This window comes from Peromyscus maniculatus, chromosome X (genome assembly GCF_049852395.1).
Source record: "Peromyscus maniculatus bairdii isolate BWxNUB_F1_BW_parent chromosome X, HU_Pman_BW_mat_3.1, whole genome shotgun sequence".
Lineage (NCBI taxonomy): Eukaryota > Metazoa > Chordata > Mammalia > Rodentia > Cricetidae > Peromyscus > Peromyscus maniculatus.
The window spans coordinates 56,003,341-56,022,620 of NC_134875.1; the positions used below are offsets into that span (position 1 = coordinate 56,003,341).

Sequence of the window (19,280 nt, forward strand, 5' to 3'; positions counted from 1 at the left end):
GTAATTTTTGTTTTCTGTGCTTTAAAATTTTTTAAATTTATGTTATGTATGTGAGTATTTTGCCTGGTGATCATGGAGATCAGAAGAAGGCATAGGATTCCCTGGAACCGGAGTTATGTATGATTGCAAGACCACTTCAAAATGAACTGGGGGTCCTTCATAAGAGCAGGACATGGTTTTAAACAGTAAGCCATCTCTCCAGCCCATTTTATTTATTTATTTATTTATTTATTTATTTATTTATTTATTCATTCATTTATTTATTTATTTATTTATTCATGTATGGGTTTTCAAGGCAGGGTTTCTCTGTAGCTTTGGCTGTCCTGGAACTCGCTTTGGAGCCCAGGCTGGCCTCGAAATCACAGAGATCCGCCTGCCTCTGCCTCCCAAGTGCTGGGATTAAAGGCGTGTGCACCACCACCGCCCAGCCTGTTTTCTGTTTTTAAAGTCTGGGTTTTGCTACTCTGTTCAGGCTGGTCTCCGGCAGTCTTCTGCTTCTGCCTCCCAAATGCCACAACTATAGCCATGTGTCAGGGATATTTTTACTATAGCCATGTGTCAGGGATATTTTTACTATAGCCATGTATCAGGGATATTTTTACTACAGCCATGTCTCAGGGATATTTTTACTACAGCCATGTCTCAGGGATATTTTTACTATAGCCATGTCTCAGGGATATTTTTACTATAGCCATGTCTCAGGGATATTTTTACTATAGCCATGTCTCAGGGATATTTTTACTATAGCCATGTCTCAGGGATATTTTTACTATAGCCATGTCTCAGGGATATTTTTACTATAGCCATGTCTCAGGGATATTTTTACTATAGCCATGTCTCAGGGATATTTTTACTATAGCCATGTCTCAGGGATGTTTTTACTATAGCCATGTCTCAGGGATATTTTTACTATAGCCATGTCTCAGGGATATTTTTACTATAGCCATGTCTCAGGGATATTTTTACTATAGCCATGTATCAGGGATATTTTTACTATAACCATGTCTCAGGGATATTTTTACTATAGCCATGTCTCAGGGATATTTTTACTATAGCCATGTATCAGGGATATTTTTACTATAGCCATGTCTCAGGGATATTTTTACTATAGCCATGTCTCAGGGATATTTTTACTATAGCCATGTCTCAGGGATATTTTTACTATAGCCATGTCTCAGGGATATTTGTACTATAGCCATGTATCAGGGATATTTTTACTATAGCCATGTCTCAGGGATATTTTTACTATAGCCATGTCTCAGGGATATTTTTACTATAGCCATGTCTCAGGGATATTTTTACTATAGCCATGTCTCAGGGATATTTTTACTATAGCCATGTCTCAGGGATATTTTTACTATAGCCATGTATCAGGGATATTTTTACTATAGCCATGTCTCAGGGATATTTTTACTATAGCCATGTATCAGGGATATTTTTACTATAGCCATGTATCAGGGATATTTTTACTATAGCCATGTCTCAGGGATGGTCCCACTACCTCATACATCAGAGAACTAGGGACATTAATACACGAGAGTGTTTTCTAACAAATGCATTTTTGATGTATGGGGTTGTGCATGAATGCTTTTTGCACCATGTGCCTGCAGTGCCCACAAAATCCAGAAGAGGGCATCTGTTCTTGATGGACACCTAAAGAGAGTGGTGGATTCGAGGGAACTCAAGTACCTAATGTAGAAAGCCGATCTGTGCATCCTTCCGACCTGGGGCCTTTGGGCGAACAGCCGGGGCTCTGAACCCCTGAACCGTCTCTCCAGCAAGGGCCTGGTTTTTAAGAGAAAAGCTTCTGTTCTTTTGTCCACTCTGACTTTTGGTCCCTGAGCTTGAGACCTGGTTGGGAGAATCCTCCAGTCAGGCAGTGCTGCAGTCACACTCAGAGAGTCCACATAGAACTTTGAACCAAAAACGACGCAGGCAAGTGCATAGACACCTATGACTTGAGGACCTCAGCCTCGTGAACGGAAGTGCGCAGAGGGAGGTGAAGTCACCTGACCCCAGCTAAGCCAATCACAGTCCAGCTGACCCAGCTAAGCCAATCGGAGTCCAGCTGACCCAGCTAAGCCAATCGGAGTCCAGCTGACCCCAGCTAAGCCAATCACAGTCCAGCTGACCCAGCAAAGCCAATCACAGTCCAGCTGACCCAGCTAAGCCAATCGGAGTCCAGCTGACCCAGCTAAGCCAATCGGGGTCCAGCTGACCCAGCTAAGCCAATCGGAGTCCAGCTGACCCAGCTAAGCCAATCACAGTCCAGCTGACCCAGCTAAGCCAATCGGAGTCCAGCTGACCCAGCTAAGCCAATCGGAATCCAGCTGACCCAGCTAAGCCAATCACAGTCCAGCTGACCCAGCTGAGCCAATCGGAGTCCAGCTGACCCCAGCTAAGCCAATCGGAGTCCAGCTGACCCAGCTAAGCCAATCACAGTCCAGCTGACCCAGCTAAGCCAATCACAGTCCAGCTGACCCAGCTAAGCCAATCACAGTCCAGCTGACCCCAGCTAAGCCAATCGGAGTCCAGCTGACCCAGCTAAGCCAATCGGAGTCCAGCTGACCCAGCTAAGCCAATCGGAGTCCTCCAGTTGCGGCACTAAATTTGGAAAGGAACTGTTGGGGTCCTCACATAACTTTTCGAAGATCGCGCTCTGGTCTGGAGGTCACAGTTGCCGCGCCTGAGGGGGTGAAAAAGTCGGAAGATTCATCCCACTCTCCCGCTCAGGTAAATAAATGGCAGAAGTTTCTTTTTTAAAATTGAACCTGTTATGGGATTAACCGCCAGTTTCCCTGGATATCTTCACAGTGTGGCATTGTTCGCTCGAGGCTTCGGTTCCGCCATGTTCGCTCTCAGAATCCGCATCGCTCGCTCACTGCATTAATTCCTGAGGTGTGAGTGGCTTCAACTGTGTGACCAATTGCTTCAGATTCTTTTTCTAAAATACTTCGCACATACTTTAACTTCTTATTTAATAATTTGTATTTATGAACTGGATGTGGTGGCATACTGGAGGCTGAAGAAAGGGATGTGAACTTCTGCCTCAGCCTGGATACATGGTGGGGTCTTGTATCAGAAAAAAAAAAGGACAACAATTACAAATAATTAACCCAAAGCTCAGGCTTATTACTAAGTAGCTATCACATTTTAAATTAACCCATACTCATTTAATGCTCTGCCACTTTACGATACTTTTATTAGCCAGGCACTTTCATCTCTTGCTTTTTCTGTGTCTGGCTGCTGACTCTAGACTCTGCCCTTCTTTCTCCCAGAATTCTCATTTTGGCTCTCTCAGCTCACCCCATCCTATTCAGTTCCTGGCCAGTCATCTTCTTTATTAACCAATGAAAGTAATCCATATCCACAGTGTAAAGAAGGATTATTCCACATCACTTCCCTTAAAATAAAGGTTATCATACAAAATGTGAATTATGACATTTTTAGTATGTATATCTTGGTCCTTTTCTTCTGTTCCCACTCAGTGCCCTCTCTTGTCCCTTGAGTCTTTTAAGACAGTTCTCCTTCCTTCACTCCAACAGACCCTTTCTACTGTCATTGCATATCTTTGTGTATATATGAATATATATTTACATATTAAATCTAGGTTCTTCCTGTGAGAGCAAGTATGTAATATATCTTCCTGAGACTGGATGATTTTGAGTAAACTGATGATTTTCATTGCCGTATTTTTATCTATAGATGGCATCATTTTGTTTCATTTTAACACTTGGCAATAACTTAATTTCATGTGTACACCTTATTTCTTGGATCTATTCATCTGTTGATGGAATTCTAGGCTGATTCCATTCCAAGGTTATTGTGAAAAGTAACATAAGAAACGTGAAAGTGCAGGTATCTCTATGCTGTGTTCATTTAGATTGCTTTGGGTGATAAGTGTGAAAAGTAAGAGAGTTCTAGTTTTCATTTTTTCAGAATCTTCCAGTGTTTTATAAGAGTTCCTTTCGCTCACATCTTCTCCAGCATTTGTCATTTAGCATTTCAAAGTATTATTGATTTTTTTCTTATGGTTAAGGAAGTTAAATATTTATATTTCTTAGCCATTTGTATTTCGTCTTTTTTGAACTGTCCAGTTCAGTAGTCATTTATCTGTGTGTTGGCTTCTCTATTTGGGAGTTATGTTTTAAGTTCTTAATAATAATAATAATAATAATAATAATAATAATAATTCTCTGTAAAATGTATAGTTAAAATATTACCATTCTGTCGATCGTCACTATATTGCTGTTTCTACTGTTCTGCAGAAGCTTTTTAATTTCATGCAGTTTAATTTGTCAGTATTTGCTATTGTTTCCTTAATGTGTTTTAAAGAGGCTTTTCTGTGCCTGTATCGCATATCTTCTTACAGAAGTTTTAGTATGTTGCGTCTTACATTAGGAACATTTATCCATTTTGAATTGATTTTTGTAAAGAATGACAGGGGTACAGTTTAATCTTTCTACATTTAGATGGCTAGTTTTGCTTAACTAGCAAAAGCTACAAAAGGTTGTTAAAAACAGTTTCTTTTCTCAAGTGGATGTTTTTGGCACTTTTTTTTCCCTCCAATATTCAGATGATTTGTGTGTGTGTGTGTGTGTGTGTGTGTGTGTGTGTGTGTGTGTGTGTATATATATATATATATATATATATATATATATATATATATATATGGTCTATTTCATTCCAGTGGCTTACAAATATCTTTTTGTTGCAATAACATGCTGTTTTTGTTTCTATTTCTCTGTGATATAATTTGAAAGCAGCTAATATTTACTTGCTTGTCCTGTATGTTCTATTGTCTTCTTCATTTTCTTTCTTCACTGTTATTAAATCAGATTGTTCCAGTCTTTCACTTCCTCATTTAGGTCTATTCCTTGGTATTTAATTTTTAAAGCTATTGTGCATGGAATTGTTTCTCTGATTTATTTGTCACTGTCATGGTTATTGGCATGGAAAAGCCACCAATGTTTGCACTTATTTTGTAATACTGATTTTTTTCTGCTTTTATCAACTCTTAAGTATTTTCTGTTGGAGCGTTTGGATTCTTTTAATTATAGGATTATAGCAAATGTTCTTAGGAATAATTAGACATCTTCCTTTACTGTTTGTGTATCATTTACCATTTTCTTTTGCCCTACTACAGTGGGCTAAGACTTCAATCAGTATATTGAATAAGATTGGCAAGGGTGGTCCATGTTTTCTTGTTCCTGACTTGAGAAAAAATGCTTTCAAGGTTTCCAAGTTTAATATGATTTTGAATAGTAGAGTTGTTTTATGGTGAGATATGTTCCTGATAATCTTAGATTCTTCAGGGTTTTTTTGATAAAGGCTAGTTTTGCACTTGTAAGATCATCACATGTTCTCTGACTCCAAACCTATTTACATGTGAAATATCCTTGCATACCTAATATAAACCAAATTGATCATGATGTTAAAATATATTATTAGATTCTGTTTATAAAGACTATTAGAAGTAATTATTAATAAAGTTCATCACAGAAACTTTATTTTTAAAAAACTTTAGTCTGACCTAGGTTATAGATCAAGACATATTGTTCACACAGAAGTTTGGCATTTCTTTATTTTTTGTTTTGTTTTGTTTTGTTTGTTTTTCGAGACAGGTTTCTCTGTGTAGCTTTGCACCTTTCCTGGAACTCACTTGGTAGCCCAGGCTGGCCTCGAACTCAGAGATCTGCCTGGCTCTGCCTCCGGAGTGCTGGGATTAAAGGCATGCGCCACCACCGCTCCTTTATGTTTTATCAAGTAGTCTGGGGAGCATTTTTCAGGTCTGAAAAAATTTCATCCATGTGTTTCATCCATTTGTTTCTAGGATTTTCTTTGTTGGGAGGTGCTTTAATCTTGTTGATTTTTATGGAACTTTAAAGTTGTTTATGTCTTCTGTACCTAGGAAATTATCCATTTCTTCTAGATATTCTGTGAGTATAAGTTTTCAAATGTTCATTAACCATTTTCAGAATTTCATTGGTGTTTCTTTGTAAAGTCCCCTTTTAACTCTATTTTAACTAATTTATATATTCATTCTCTCATTTAGTTCAACTAAGGTTTTTGTCACTCTGTGGAAAGAAACCATCTTTTTTCACTGATTATTTGTATTGTTGTTTCTCTTAGTTACTATTTTATTGCTATGAATAGATATGACCAAGGCACTTAATTGGGCATTTGCTTATAGTTTCAAAGTGTAAGTCCATGGCCATCATAATGGGGAATGTGGCAGGCATGGTGCTGGAGTATTAGTTTACAGCTCTCATCTTATCTGAAAGTTGCAGGCAGAGAGAGATTGGGCCTGACATGGGTTTTTGACACATCAAAACTCCATTGATACACCTCCTCCAACAAGGCCACACCTTCTGGGAGCCAGCATTAAAACACAGGATTTTATTGAGCCATTCTCCTTTTTTGAGACAGGGCTTATCTGTAGCCCTGGCTGTACTGGAACTTGAAATACACCTGTGTCAGCCTGGGATTAAAGGTGTACTGCTCACAGAGACAGAGGTCACAAAGAACAATGGTCTCAGATTTCAGCTAGTGTCTGTTTAGGCTATATAATGAATTCAGACAGTATCTGTGTTCCCCAAGTACAAGAGTGGTCATGGTCGGTAAGAAAGTCAAGAAGGTCCTAGAAGAAGAATTGGAGCCACCAGAGGGCAGGGATTCTAGAAGCCCTCCTGGGTTTCCACACCAAAATGTTAGGACAGTAAGGAACAAAAGGCATGGAAGAGACCCAAGTCTGCTCTCAACAGATGAAACTGTTTATTGGCACAGCAGCAGGGGGCAGTGACTTCCCCATGGGAATGAAACTTGTGTGAAGGGGAAGGGGCTGTCAGGGCTCTTATAGGAGTGGGCAGGGGGCCTGAATATAAGGAAGTTGATAGAGCTGCACAGGATACATATGACCTCCTTCTTTTGAAACTTCTTGTTCAAGCAAAGCAGGCTGTAGGTGGAGTTTTCCTATCCCACAGCCACTCTCAAGCACACTGAAGCTTATATTAATTACAAATGCCCATTCAATAGCTCAGGCTTATTACTAACTCACAACTTAAATTCATCTACATTCTGCCACGTGGCTTTTACCTTTTTCCCATTTTGTGTGTCCAGCTTATTGTGCATCTGATTGGCAAATCCTCCTAGTCTGGTTTTCCTTCCTTACCTCCTCATGCCCAGCTATGGGCTACTAAGCTCTTTATTAGCCAATGAGATTAAAACGTATTCATAATATACAAAAAGATTGTTCTGTAACAGCAGGCTATCTTGAGAACTGTCTCAACAAAGAATTATCCCTGAGATATGAATTTGGCTGACTGATAACAGTTGAGCAGTGACATCAAGACTGTCTCAGCAGGACTTTTGGGTTTCTGCTACCAGGGCATTCTTTCAGAGACTATTGCCAAGTCAAAGCTTATATTAATGTAAGTCATAGATGGAGCCAGGTTTTAGTCCAGGTAAGCAGAAGAACTTGGTACCATAAGCCACATGGGTCTGTTGTTTTTTTTTTTTTTTTTTCAAGGAAGATACCAGTATAAAGGGTTTGTGGAATCATGCTGCATTAAGGAAAGCCAATGTTGTAGTCAGCAATAATAGGAGTGGGAGATATGAAGATCCAGCTAATAAGCGCTTAACATCAGTCATAGAGATACAGAATTTGCCCTGCTGGGTTTCAGTCTTGCTTTGGTCCAGTATTTCCTCACCATGGCCCCTTTCCTCCTCTCTTTTGGAGGAGTAATGTATATTTTGTGCCATTAAATGTTAGAAGTAAATAATTTGATTTTTTATTTTGATTTTACAGGACCTATAGTTGAGAGATTACCTTGAGTCTCAGAAGAAACTTTGGGCTCTGGACTTGTAAACAGTCGTGAGACTGAAAGACTGTGGGGACATTTGAAGTTGGACTGAGTGCATTTTGCACTATGATATGGCTACAGGCCTATGGGGGCCAGGGTGTAGACTGTAGTAGTTTGAATGAGAATGGCCCCCATAGGCTCAAGTGTTTGAATGTTTCATTCCTAGTTGGTGAACTATTTAGGAAGGATTAAGAATTGTGGCCTTGTTGGAGAATGTGTGTCACTGGATGTGGGTTTTGTGGTTTCAAAAGCCAATTCCAGGCCTATTCTCATTTTCTCTCTTCCTCCTGCCTGCAGATCAGGAAGTAAGCTCTCAGATACTGTTCCAACACCATGTCTGCCTGCGTGTCACCATACTCCTCACCTTGATGGTCGTGGACTAAGCCTCTGAAACTGTAAGCAAACCCCTAATTAAATGCTTTCTCTTATATTTTTCCTTGGTTATGGTTTCTCTTCACAGCAGTAGAAAAATAACTTGAGACAATGGACTTAAAGTGACATATGACTGTTGATTGCTTTTCTCTGTTGGCAGCTTGCATAGCACCATTGAATACTGTAAGAAGTAGTCCTTAGGGATGAGACTCGGAGGCTTTTTCCGGCTCAGTTCCTCCCACTCCTGTGCCTGAAGTGTGTGGTGTCTTCCACAGTAGGGTCATCCCTTCAAGTCCTGGTAGGCAACTGAGGGCAATGGCAGTGGCCTATATTACTTGGGAAGAGTGTCTTAGACTCCCCTAAACTGATTTCAAGAATTTTTAACATCTTCCCAGATGGTTTCATTAGCTACTGATCATTAGGATGTAATGTTTAATTTTATTTGGATTGTTTCATTTCTGTTATTTCCCATTGATAGTGATTTATAATTTTACTGGTTTATGATCTTATAAGATATAAAATATTGTTTTTATTTTTAAATAATTCTACTTGCTCGGTGACATAAATTGATATCTATATCACAGAATATTCCATAGGCTGCTGAGATCTGTATCCTATAGCTATTGAATGTAATTTTCTATAGACAATTGCCCTAGTTTGCTTTCTTGTGGCTGTGAGAAACACCATAACCAAAAGCAACTTGGGGAGGAAAGGTTTTATTTCACCTTCCAGCTTATAAGTCCATCATCCAGGGAAGTCAGGGCAAGAACTCACGGCAGGAACCTGGAGGCAAAAACCATGAAGAAATGATGTTACTGACTTGCTTCCCCTGGTTTGCTCAGCTGCCTTTTTATACAACCCAGGACTACCTGCCCAGAGGTGGCATCTCCATCAGAGAGCTGGGCCCTCCCACATTAATTAAAAATATGCCCCACAAACTTGCCTATTGGCTAATATGATGGAGGCAATTTCTGAATTGAAGTTCCTTCTTCCCATATGAATCTAGCTTCTGATAATTTAACAAAAATTAACCAGCACACTGTCCTAAGTCTGTTTGATCCTTAGTGCATTATGTCTGTGTTAACTGTCAATTTTTATGTTTGGATTAATTATCTGCTGACAAGGGTTGAGTATTGTCATTATTGAGTAGCTACAGTATTGATTTATGATATTAGGTATACTAATATTTAGTGCTCACATATTTATACTAATGATAGCATATTGATGGGTTATTCCAAATATTTATTGGTTGTCTATGTATTCTGAATCATTTTTTTGTCTTGAAATCTACTTTATCAGATCTGAGCATATAACTAGACCTGGTTTTTTTCCTGCTTCCAAGAGCTTGGTATATTGACTTCAGCCCTTTCGTTTTCAGAGTTTACTTATATTTGACCAAAACATCAAACATCTAGGCTTATTTGTAATGCAGTCGGCTAGTTTGTATCTTTAGATTCAATAGTTAGGACCATTATAATTACTACTAATATTAAGAGAATTTTTTATTCAAGGAATTTTTTGGTTGATTTCATGGTTTGTTCAAATATTAATTGGCCTTGTTATTCTCTCCCTTCGTTGTACCAGGCACATGATTGTTTACCGATTTGTAGGGGTTTTCTATAATCTTCTGTATCTTTTACTATAATGAAATCAATTATTTTCTGTTTTCTCACAGTTAACACCGTATTTAATCCTCCTCTCTATGTAGGATTCCTTTAAATATGTTTCTGATATGCTGACTCGGTACCAATTGCTTGCTGTAGTTTGTGGAAAATCTTTATTCACTGATTTTAGGGGATAACTGCTGGATATAATAATCTCACTTGACATTTATTTACTGTAATGCTTAAAACCCATCATTTGCTATTTTTGTGGCTTTTCAGGTTTATGCCAAGAAGTCTGGTGTTATTCTGATTGGTTGTCACTTGTAAGTGACATGGATGTTTCTTTGCAGCTTTTGATGTTATGTCTTCATTCTTTAGTCTTAGCATACTGTCCACGTTCTATAGCAGTACATTTTACTTCTGATGCATCTTAGAGATGTTATATCTGTTTGGAGTCTAAATGCCTTTTGTGCTTAAAATTTATTTATTTTTCTGTAGAATCAGGAAATAGTCTGCTTTAATTTCTATGACTCTTTTCTGTGTCTTAAGAGTTTATCTCCCCTCATTTTTCTGCCGGTAGATATATTTTATCTTATGGACATACTCCAGAAATTTGTGCTCAAGATGGCTTATTTTTTCCTTTACTTATATATAAATATTTCTTTCAACCAAGAAATTTAATTAAATAAAATAAAATTTTTAAAAAAGAAAATGGCCCCCAAATTGCGTGACACTATTAGGAATTATGGTTTTGTTGGAGGCAGAGTGTCACTGTGGGGGTGGGCTTTGTACTCTCCTGTGCTCAAGCTACTGTACCAGTGAGACTGTCTACTTGCAGTTGCCTGCATGTTAGCGTGTAGCAGCTCCTTCTCCAGCACCATGTCTGCCTGAGCACTGCTATGCTTCCCACCACGATGCTAATGGACTAAACCTCCGAAACTGTAAGCCACCTTCACAATGAAATGTTTTCCTTTTTAAGAGTATCTGTGGTGATGGTGTCTGTTCACAGCAATAGAAACCCTGACGAAGACATATACAATGAAAGGAAAATGTTTAATTGGGGCTGGCTTCCAGCTTCACAGGTTTAGTCCATTATCATGACAGGAAGCATCTTGATCCACAGGCAGCAGCAGGAGACTGTGTCACACTAGGCCTAGCTTGAGCATATAAGATCTCAAAGCCTGCCTCCATTATGACACACTTCCTAAAACGAGGCCACATCTATTCCACCAAGGCCACACCTCCTAATAGTGCCACTCCCTGTGGGCCAATCATTCACATACATGAGTCTTTGGAGATTGTGGGGCGTTTACCCACCACCCCCACAGTTCCCCAGAGTTTTCTTGAGTGTGAGCAGCAGGAAATATTAGATAGAAGTGTTTATTGCAGAGAATATTGCAGAGATAAACAGATAGAAAATAAAGGATAGCCTTGAGAGGGCCTGGAACCTATTCCAAAGGGCCCCGACTGTCTCTGCCCCAGGGTTTTTATAGAGATGCCAAGGGGTAGAGCAAAAGACCTCATCCCCCAGCACAGCCAAGTGCAGACCATCTCAGACACCTGCACTCAGGCCCGTGGTCCTGATCATCCTCTATGCAGACCTGCTGGGTAAAGCCATGAGGAAGCCGAGAACGGGCTCCCACAGGTCCCCCCTTCTTAATATATATATAAAAAATAACTATTAATGGCTTACAGCAATCTCCATAGCTGTTATACCTCCAAGTATGGGAGTAGAGGATGATAAAGATGGCATTTCTCTTTTGAATTAGGTCCAAGGTGACTACAGCAGTCTTAGCTGTCTCAAGCCCATTCTAAACCAAAAACTCTTAAGGTGGCTACAAACTTAAAGAATCCCTTAGCTTCATCATTACCATTAACAGGTTAACATAAATATTGCTATACATAGTCACAATTCCCTCAATCTTACAACACAAAGCAAACTCTTAACAGAAGCATTTGAATTAGCATATATGGTGCTATATATAGTTAACAATTTTCTCCGTCTTACAATTTTAAATTTTAATCATTTGAATTTTCTTGCTAACAGAACATAGGAAAAACTTCGATGTATTCACATCAAACTTAAATATTTCCTTAACTCCACAAAACCAGGGTGCATTAATATCAATAGTTAAACATAATTTCTGCAAACATAATTCAACCTCATAACTCCTCCGTTTCTTTATAATTTTTTAAACAAAATCTTAAACCTAGTTAGAGGAACCCAAACTTACACAGTTCCTACAAACCTATATTGAAAAGCAATATTTTCAATCTAACCATTAACACTTTGAAAACTTTTACCAAAACATCCAAAAGAGTTTTATAAAACTCTTTACACTTTAAATTTTAGTATACCCATTTGCATTTCTTACTAACATAACATGACATTAATCCACTCAAACAATTTAAATTAAATAGACTAAGGAATATTAACTCTCCCTTTTCTTAATAATTTTAAGACAAATCTCAAGCCTAGTTAGAAAACCCAAACTTTTCTGTTTAAACAGTTCCATTTGTAACACAAAACTAGTTCCATAAGTAATTCCATTTTTACATAAACAGTTCCACAAAACAATTCATGAATCACCAGTTAATAAAGCATATATGCATATACAAAATGGCATCTTGATTCTAGGTAGAAATAAATTTCTTCATTTAAACAGTTCCATTTTTTAACCCAATTCCAGAAAACTGTTCCTAGATCATTACTCAAAATTGTCCCATTGCAATGAAATCTCTATTGTTTATTCCATTTCTTAAGTCTTAAAATTCAAATGATAAATTCTGGTACTAGCCTTCCAAATATCAGAAATCCATAACCAAATCTTTGTAATTTTATCTCATTTTAAGTTCAAAAAGTTCCAACAAGAAATAAATTCTGGTATCAGGCTTTCACTTCCAAATATGAAGAGACGTTTTTCAACCAAAACTTTTTGCAGTTAACAATTTTTGTTCAAACAAGCGTCTCTGAACTTGTATTCTCAAGCCAGAGACCTTTTTAGGTACATTAGTATGCTAAACCACACCATTTTTTGATGTTAGCTCAGGTTTTTCTGTGTTGCGTCGATTTTCCACGGATCTCAGCTGCGGATGCCTTGTGCTGGTTCTGGCGTCTGCCATTCTTAGCTTCTTAGCGGCTTCTGGAGCTGCTTCTTTTTTTTTTTTTTTTTTTTTTTTTTTGGTTTTTCGAGACAGGGTTTCTCTGTGTAGCTTTGCGCCTTTCCTGGAACTCGCTTTGGAGACCAGGCCTGCGCCTGCCTCTGCCTCCTGAGTGCTGGGATTAAAGGTGTGTGCCACCACCACTGGCTTCTGGAGCTTTTGACACCATTCAGACTGCCTACTTTGCAGTCAACTAAGACACTAACTTCTGTATCTCAGGTTTTTTTTCACCATATACATTAAGCACAGATTCACACTTAACATTTACACTTTTTAAACTCACATATAACATTTTTTTGCCTTGCAAAGCATTTAGACTTACATTCAACATTTACATTTTACAAACTCACATATAACGTATAACATCTACTTATTTATACTCCTTAAGGAAACAATAGAACTACTTTAGCAAATATACTTCTTATTACTTGCAATCTTATATTCTTAAAGGAACTCTATAAATATATTTTACAAAATCATATAGGGATACCATTAGCATATATTTAACTTAGCAAACACCTAAAGATTTCTTAACACAGATCTAACAAGACAGAATTTCTATAAACTCACATATCTTATTTTCATCTTTCTACTTCTTACTCTTAATTATCATCACCATCTCTATTAGATTCTCTTAACTAGACAGGAAGTACATACATCATTTCTAAAGTTTAGAGTTTATAGTCAGCTTTGTTATAAAGCACTGGGATTTATTGAGTGTTGTCATTATAGAGTTGTGATACTTGTTGCTAGGGGATTGTAACATTCTCAGGACGAAGCCATACCCCAAAGTTCTCTCAGCCTTTCTGGAACCGGCAGAGATGCACTGTCAGCAGTAGACGGTTTTTAACTAGAGGCTGTCCCTTCACCCAAATTCACAATAGCTCCCCTAAGTGCTTCAATTCAGACAGACGTTTCCATTACTGCAGTACTTTTGGTTTGTTCTACCGAAAAAATTCACTTCACGCTGAGGGTGAAATTACCATATTTAGCTGCTGTAAAGCTCTTCGCCAAATACTGCACAGCTATTAGGTGATAAAGTATTTTTCTAAAGAAGCTAGTAAAGCCAAAAGCGGCGCAGCTCCGAACTCTTCTTTCCTCACTGTTTGCATTAACCAGTGACAAAACCTCAGAAACACTAATCGAGCCACTTTCATTCTGGTTCCTTTATAGGAACGTCATTGGAGCTGACCTTCCTTAGTTCCACGCTCCTTACCAGACGCTCCAGTAACCACCGAGCTTCATTCTCCTCTTGTGAAAAAACACAAACATGTCCTTGACCCCATATTAACACAGGATTGGGACCCTTCCATAATCCTGAGCAGGGATCTTTCCATTTCACTTGAGCAAAAGTCCTTTGGGTGCCACCGTGCCAAAATCTATCTGCGGCAAACTGTTCATAGATATCCATATTCAAAAAGTTCAGAACAAAAAGCATGATTTAAGGCATTATGTGGTGATTGAGGGTAAATTTCTTCCTTTTATTATTTGAAGTTGTATTTTAAGACTGCTATGAGCCCTTTCCACAATACCTTGTCCCTGAGGATTATAAGGAATACATGTTTTATGTACGATTTCCCATTGGGTACAAAATTGTTGAAATGCCTTACTACTATATCCAGAACCATTATCACTTTTAATTATTTTTGGTATACCCATAAACGAAAAACACTTCCAAAGCGGTGCAAAATTACGTTTTGTAGCTTCCCCAAGTTGTGCACTAGCCATTAAAAATCCTGAATAAGTGTCAATGGACACATGTACATATCTTAATTTGCCAAATTCTGCAATATGCGTAACATCCATTTGCCATAGATAATTGGGAAGAAGACCGTGAGGGTTTACCCCTAAGTGAGGGATAGGAAAAAGTTTGGACATACCCCAGATCATTTAACTATTTGACAAACTACTTCTTTGATAAGATTGAACTGCTTTCTTAAGCTTTTGCTATTTTGATGAAGAGCATATGACTCTTGAGCCATTTCCACTTGGGATAATGCTTCTTTCTGTCTTTGTTAACTTATCAGCCATTGCATTACCCTCAGCTAAAGGACCAGGAAGATTGGACTGAGCTCTATTATGGCCCACAAAGCATGGCTGCTTTCTTTTTGTGGAATAGCATCTTGAATTTGTTGAAACATTTTGACTTGATTGTTGTTAGTTCCAATATTTTCACCAAAACTGTTACTATTCAAAGGAGTCAAGAACATAGATGTTCTTTCTTGAAACGTATCCTTCATTAGCGTACTTTGAGAAAAAGCATTTTCAAGATTTAGTATTTGCACTTCATTAGCTTTAACTCCTGATGTTATCAGCAGCTGTAATATTTAGCATTGATTTTTTATAAGGAACTTTCAGGTGAAGCAACTCACTTTTGTAAGACAGCTAGATTTTCTGAAGTTTGTTTCCCATCTCTAAAGCAGTCATTTCTTTTTGAATGCCTGTTTCCTTGTCTCCTTATTAGATTTGCAAAGGAATTACTCATTGGCAGGCAGTTTGTTCAAAAGGCAAAGAACTTTTAATTTCAACATAAGTTTCTTCATATCTAAGACAACATTCAGTGTATAAACTCCTTTCTCTTGCTTTCCTAAAGATTTTAAAGTGGCTTGTTTGCTCTTAAAGGTAGCTTTTTGTCTTCCAACTACCGTAAAAAACTTTGCACAGCTATTAGGGTAAATAAGGCATTTTACCAATGGAGCCCCAAATCGCAAAGCACCTAGTTCTGAATCCTTTCAATTTTTCATTGGAACTGACACTTAAACTCTTAGATGATTTTCCTGCTTATTCTTTTAAAAGCTGTATTTTAAGTTTACCATGAATGTATTTTAGAGCTGACAAAAGTGTTTCAGGGCAATGTCACCATCTTTAGTGGAAAAACTACCTTTCCCAGAATGCATTTTCCTTATGTCAGGCCATAATAATATCAGTCCCTTATATCATTTCCCATAGTTCTTTTTGGGTCTGAGAGTCAACTTCTAAGTTCTTTTTTTTTACCAGACCTGCTTACAAATTCTTGGCCGGGAGGTTTGAACAAAGTTTTTTGCTTTTGCAACAGGAGATTTGAACAAGCACTTTACATTTTCAGCTATGGCACATTTCTATTCTCTCAACTGGCTTTAACAAGTGTCTCTCCTTCATCAGACACTGGCCCCCAAATCAGAACTGCACCTGCCTCGTTAGCCGGCATTGAGGCTGGCATTTCTGATAGCAACTTTCCTCGGGGCTTGTGTTTGCCTTAGCCAGCGAGTGAAAAACAAGATCATGTACAACAGCTTTTCCATAGCTTTTTCAGAGATTTTCTCCCACTGATCTTATTCTCATTTTGCTTGTCTCCCCGCTCCCCCCCCCTGCCCAGATGCAGAGCTTCAGCTATCTGTCTGTGGCTCTGTACCTCTGCTAGCTGCCTTTGGAGGTAGGGGCTTTTTTTCTCCCCCTGAATCTGCCTCAGATTCTAGCAGCTTTGTCAGGTCATGCATTTTCTGGGGAGGAATCTGTCCCCTCTGTTTCTTCAGAGTCTTTCTCCCTGACAGTATCCAGTTTGGTCTCAGTTTATCCCCTCTACCCCAGAAACAGTTTCCGACACTACAGTGGCAGCTTTCCCTGCTACTGAAGGTAGGGGCTTTAGTCCGTTTCTGTTTTCGGGGTCTGTGTGGTTTGCGTAAAGACTGAAAATCTAACAAGGGAGGTTTTTGCCCTTTCTAAACTCCCATTAGGACAGGTGCTTTACCTCATCAGGCCTTCACCTGGCCCAGTCCCCCAGTAGGTTGTGTTTGTTTGTCTGGGTGCTCAAGGACAGAGCTTATGCCAGAGGCAATCACCCCTCAGGGGTACACTCCTCATCTTAGGGAGTCAGTTGAAACAAAGCTTTTCTCAAAGACGTGCTTTCTCTGACAGAAAAGAAAGCTTTACTCCTGGATAGTTCTGTTCTGCCCTGGCTGGGCTGTTTCCCCAGACAGCGTTCTGACTCGGCAGCACAAGTACTTCAGACACAGTTCAGCTTTACTGTTTTCCCAGAAAAGTCCTTTCTCTGATAGGAAAGCTTTTCTCAGATTTCTTTTTGCAGCTGTGGACCTATCAACCCGGGACTTGTAGGAAAGTGGACAACTGTGCTGTTCCCACCGGCTTTAGCTTTGTTTGTTCATTAGCAATCTTCCCCTGGGTCCTGCACCTTCCTGCCTCAGCTCTGTGCTCCAGGAAGTTTGCAACTGCAGGAAGCCTAGTATCCCCGAAATGCACTCCAACTCAGAGACGCTGGCCAGTCACCTCTGGGTTTTTGGTCAGAAGCGAGGATTCAATGCTAACAGTTTGCATTGCTTCAGGGTATCTTTGCATTAGGAGGATTAGGAGCACCTTTTCATTCTGAAACGCTCACTCCAACAAAACCCTTGATGCCTCAGCTCAGCTGTCACTGAAAAGCTTGGCTTTTCTGCTTTTCTCAGGCAAAGTTTCCTGCCCTTTTGGGATCTCTGTAGCTCTTTACCCACACTCTCCCCAAGCGTACTTACTCTTCCCTCAGGGTACTCTCACCCACTGTCTTTTACTAGCTTGAAGAGAGAGCTTAGAAGGGGTTTTTAAAAACTTGTCCTTGCCTCCTGCATTGCAGGGATGATTTTTAAAGCTTGAAAGAGAACTTAGAGGTTTTGCTGTCTTAAGAGGTTTGATGTTTTCCCTTAGAGCTAATCACAGGTGGTCCCCATACTAATATCTTCTGGTGATTCTAATTTTTGTCCTCTCTCAGGACAAATTTAGTTTTTAAGTTTAAGAGCTTTTGAGAAAGATTAAGGCTTTTTAGAGAGATTCCCCCCCCCCAAATTTTCCAAGAAAAGCTTTATAGTTTAAGAGAAAGATTCTTCCCCCTCCCCCCAGGAGAAACATCAACTTTTCCCAAAACTTTTGAACTTGAAACTTTTTGGCTTTTTACACCCCCATTTTTGCCTCAGGGAGAAATTACTTTCTCCTGCTGCTTGGACTTAGCATTTCAGCTGTCCCCAGGTCAAAAGCTTCCATAGGAAACTTTTTCTTCCCCATAAGCTCAAAGAAGAGCTTTTTTACTACCCGTAAAGCTCAAAGAAAAAAAATTTTCCCCAGTTTGCATTCATAGCCCCCAAAGTTAGAAAAGTGATGAGTTTTTCTGTCTAGTTGCCTTACTTATTTTTCCTACACAATCTTACACTTCTAAGTTTTTCCTAAACTATATTACTACCCTATACCTTATACTTATTTTTCACAGATAGAATTTGAGAAAGGGATAGAAGATAGAAAATTTTGACAGAAGAGAATTTCGCTGCAGCATCGGACATCCTTCCAGTCCGCTTTCCTTTTCTCTCGAGGATAAAACCCCTGCCTTCCCAAAAAATATATATATAAATATATTTATATTCCATAACACCGGCATGCCTTTCCACTGGCAGGGCTGACTCAGCACTTTCACCAAAAACTCTGTAATAAAACTATTATTTTCCTTTATCTTTAGTCCCTATTACTTTGTCTTAAGTCCCTGTTCATTTGTCTTTAGTCCCCCCTTTTTTACCCCCTTTTTTTTTTCTTCAGTCCCTTTTTTTTCTTTTTTCTTTAGTCCCTGTTCATGGCGCCATTCTGTGGGGCGTTTACCCACCACCCCCACAGCTTCCCAGAGTTTTCTTGAGTGCGAGCAGCAGGAAATATTAGATAGAAGGATTTATAGCGGAGAATCTTGCGGAGATAAACAGATAGAAAATAAAGGATAGCCTCGAGAGGGCCTGGAACCTATTCCAACGGGCCCCGACTGTCTCTGTCCCAGGGTTTTTATAGAGACGCCAAGGGGTGGAGCAAAAGACCTCTTCCCCCAGCACAGCCAAGTGCAGACCATCTCAGACACCTGCACTCAGGCCCGTGGTCCTGATCATCCTCTATGTGGACTGCTGGGTAAAGCCACAAGGAACCTGAGAACGGGCTCCCACAGGAGATGATTCCTATTCAAACCACCACAGGGACAATCATTTCTACTGACAGTAACATTCTAAGATGAGTGGATAGTCTACCCTTCTTGCATTATCAAGATAAGTAATATAATGGTTTCTTTGCAGAGAGATCAGAACACCTTTTTTTCAAAACCCTGTCCAGGATTCATTTATCTGCTGTCTGTTGCTGTTCTTGGTAATTTTATTTTTGAAAGTAGTATGTCCCTTTGCTCCTCAGTTTTGTCTTAAACAAGGAGAGATCCTGTCCAGCTTCCAAGAAAAGATCCTGTCCAGCTTCCCAAATATTTTTTGACTAAAGGCACCTTGGCAAGTTTCTTTGT

General features: G+C 39.1%; 1 protein-coding gene across 3 annotated transcripts in view; it reads left to right on the forward strand.

Annotated features, from left to right (window-relative positions):
• The first annotated feature begins 2,177 nt into the window (after positions 1–2,177).
• The window catches only part of LOC102915254 (melanoma antigen preferentially expressed in tumors-like), a 34,309-nt gene continuing 17,206 nt past the window's right edge, over positions 2,178–19,280 (forward strand). The window contains exons 1-3 of one of the 3 annotated variants that reach the window (XM_076561650.1): positions 2,595–2,733; positions 2,815–2,898; positions 8,160–8,257. The gene's annotated coding sequence lies outside the window, so the exon portion shown is untranslated. Of the gene's footprint in view, positions 2,734–2,814; positions 2,899–8,159; positions 8,258–19,280 lie in introns of all 3 variants that reach the window. The other 2 variants (XM_076561651.1, XM_076561653.1) reach the window with 2 other exon arrangements.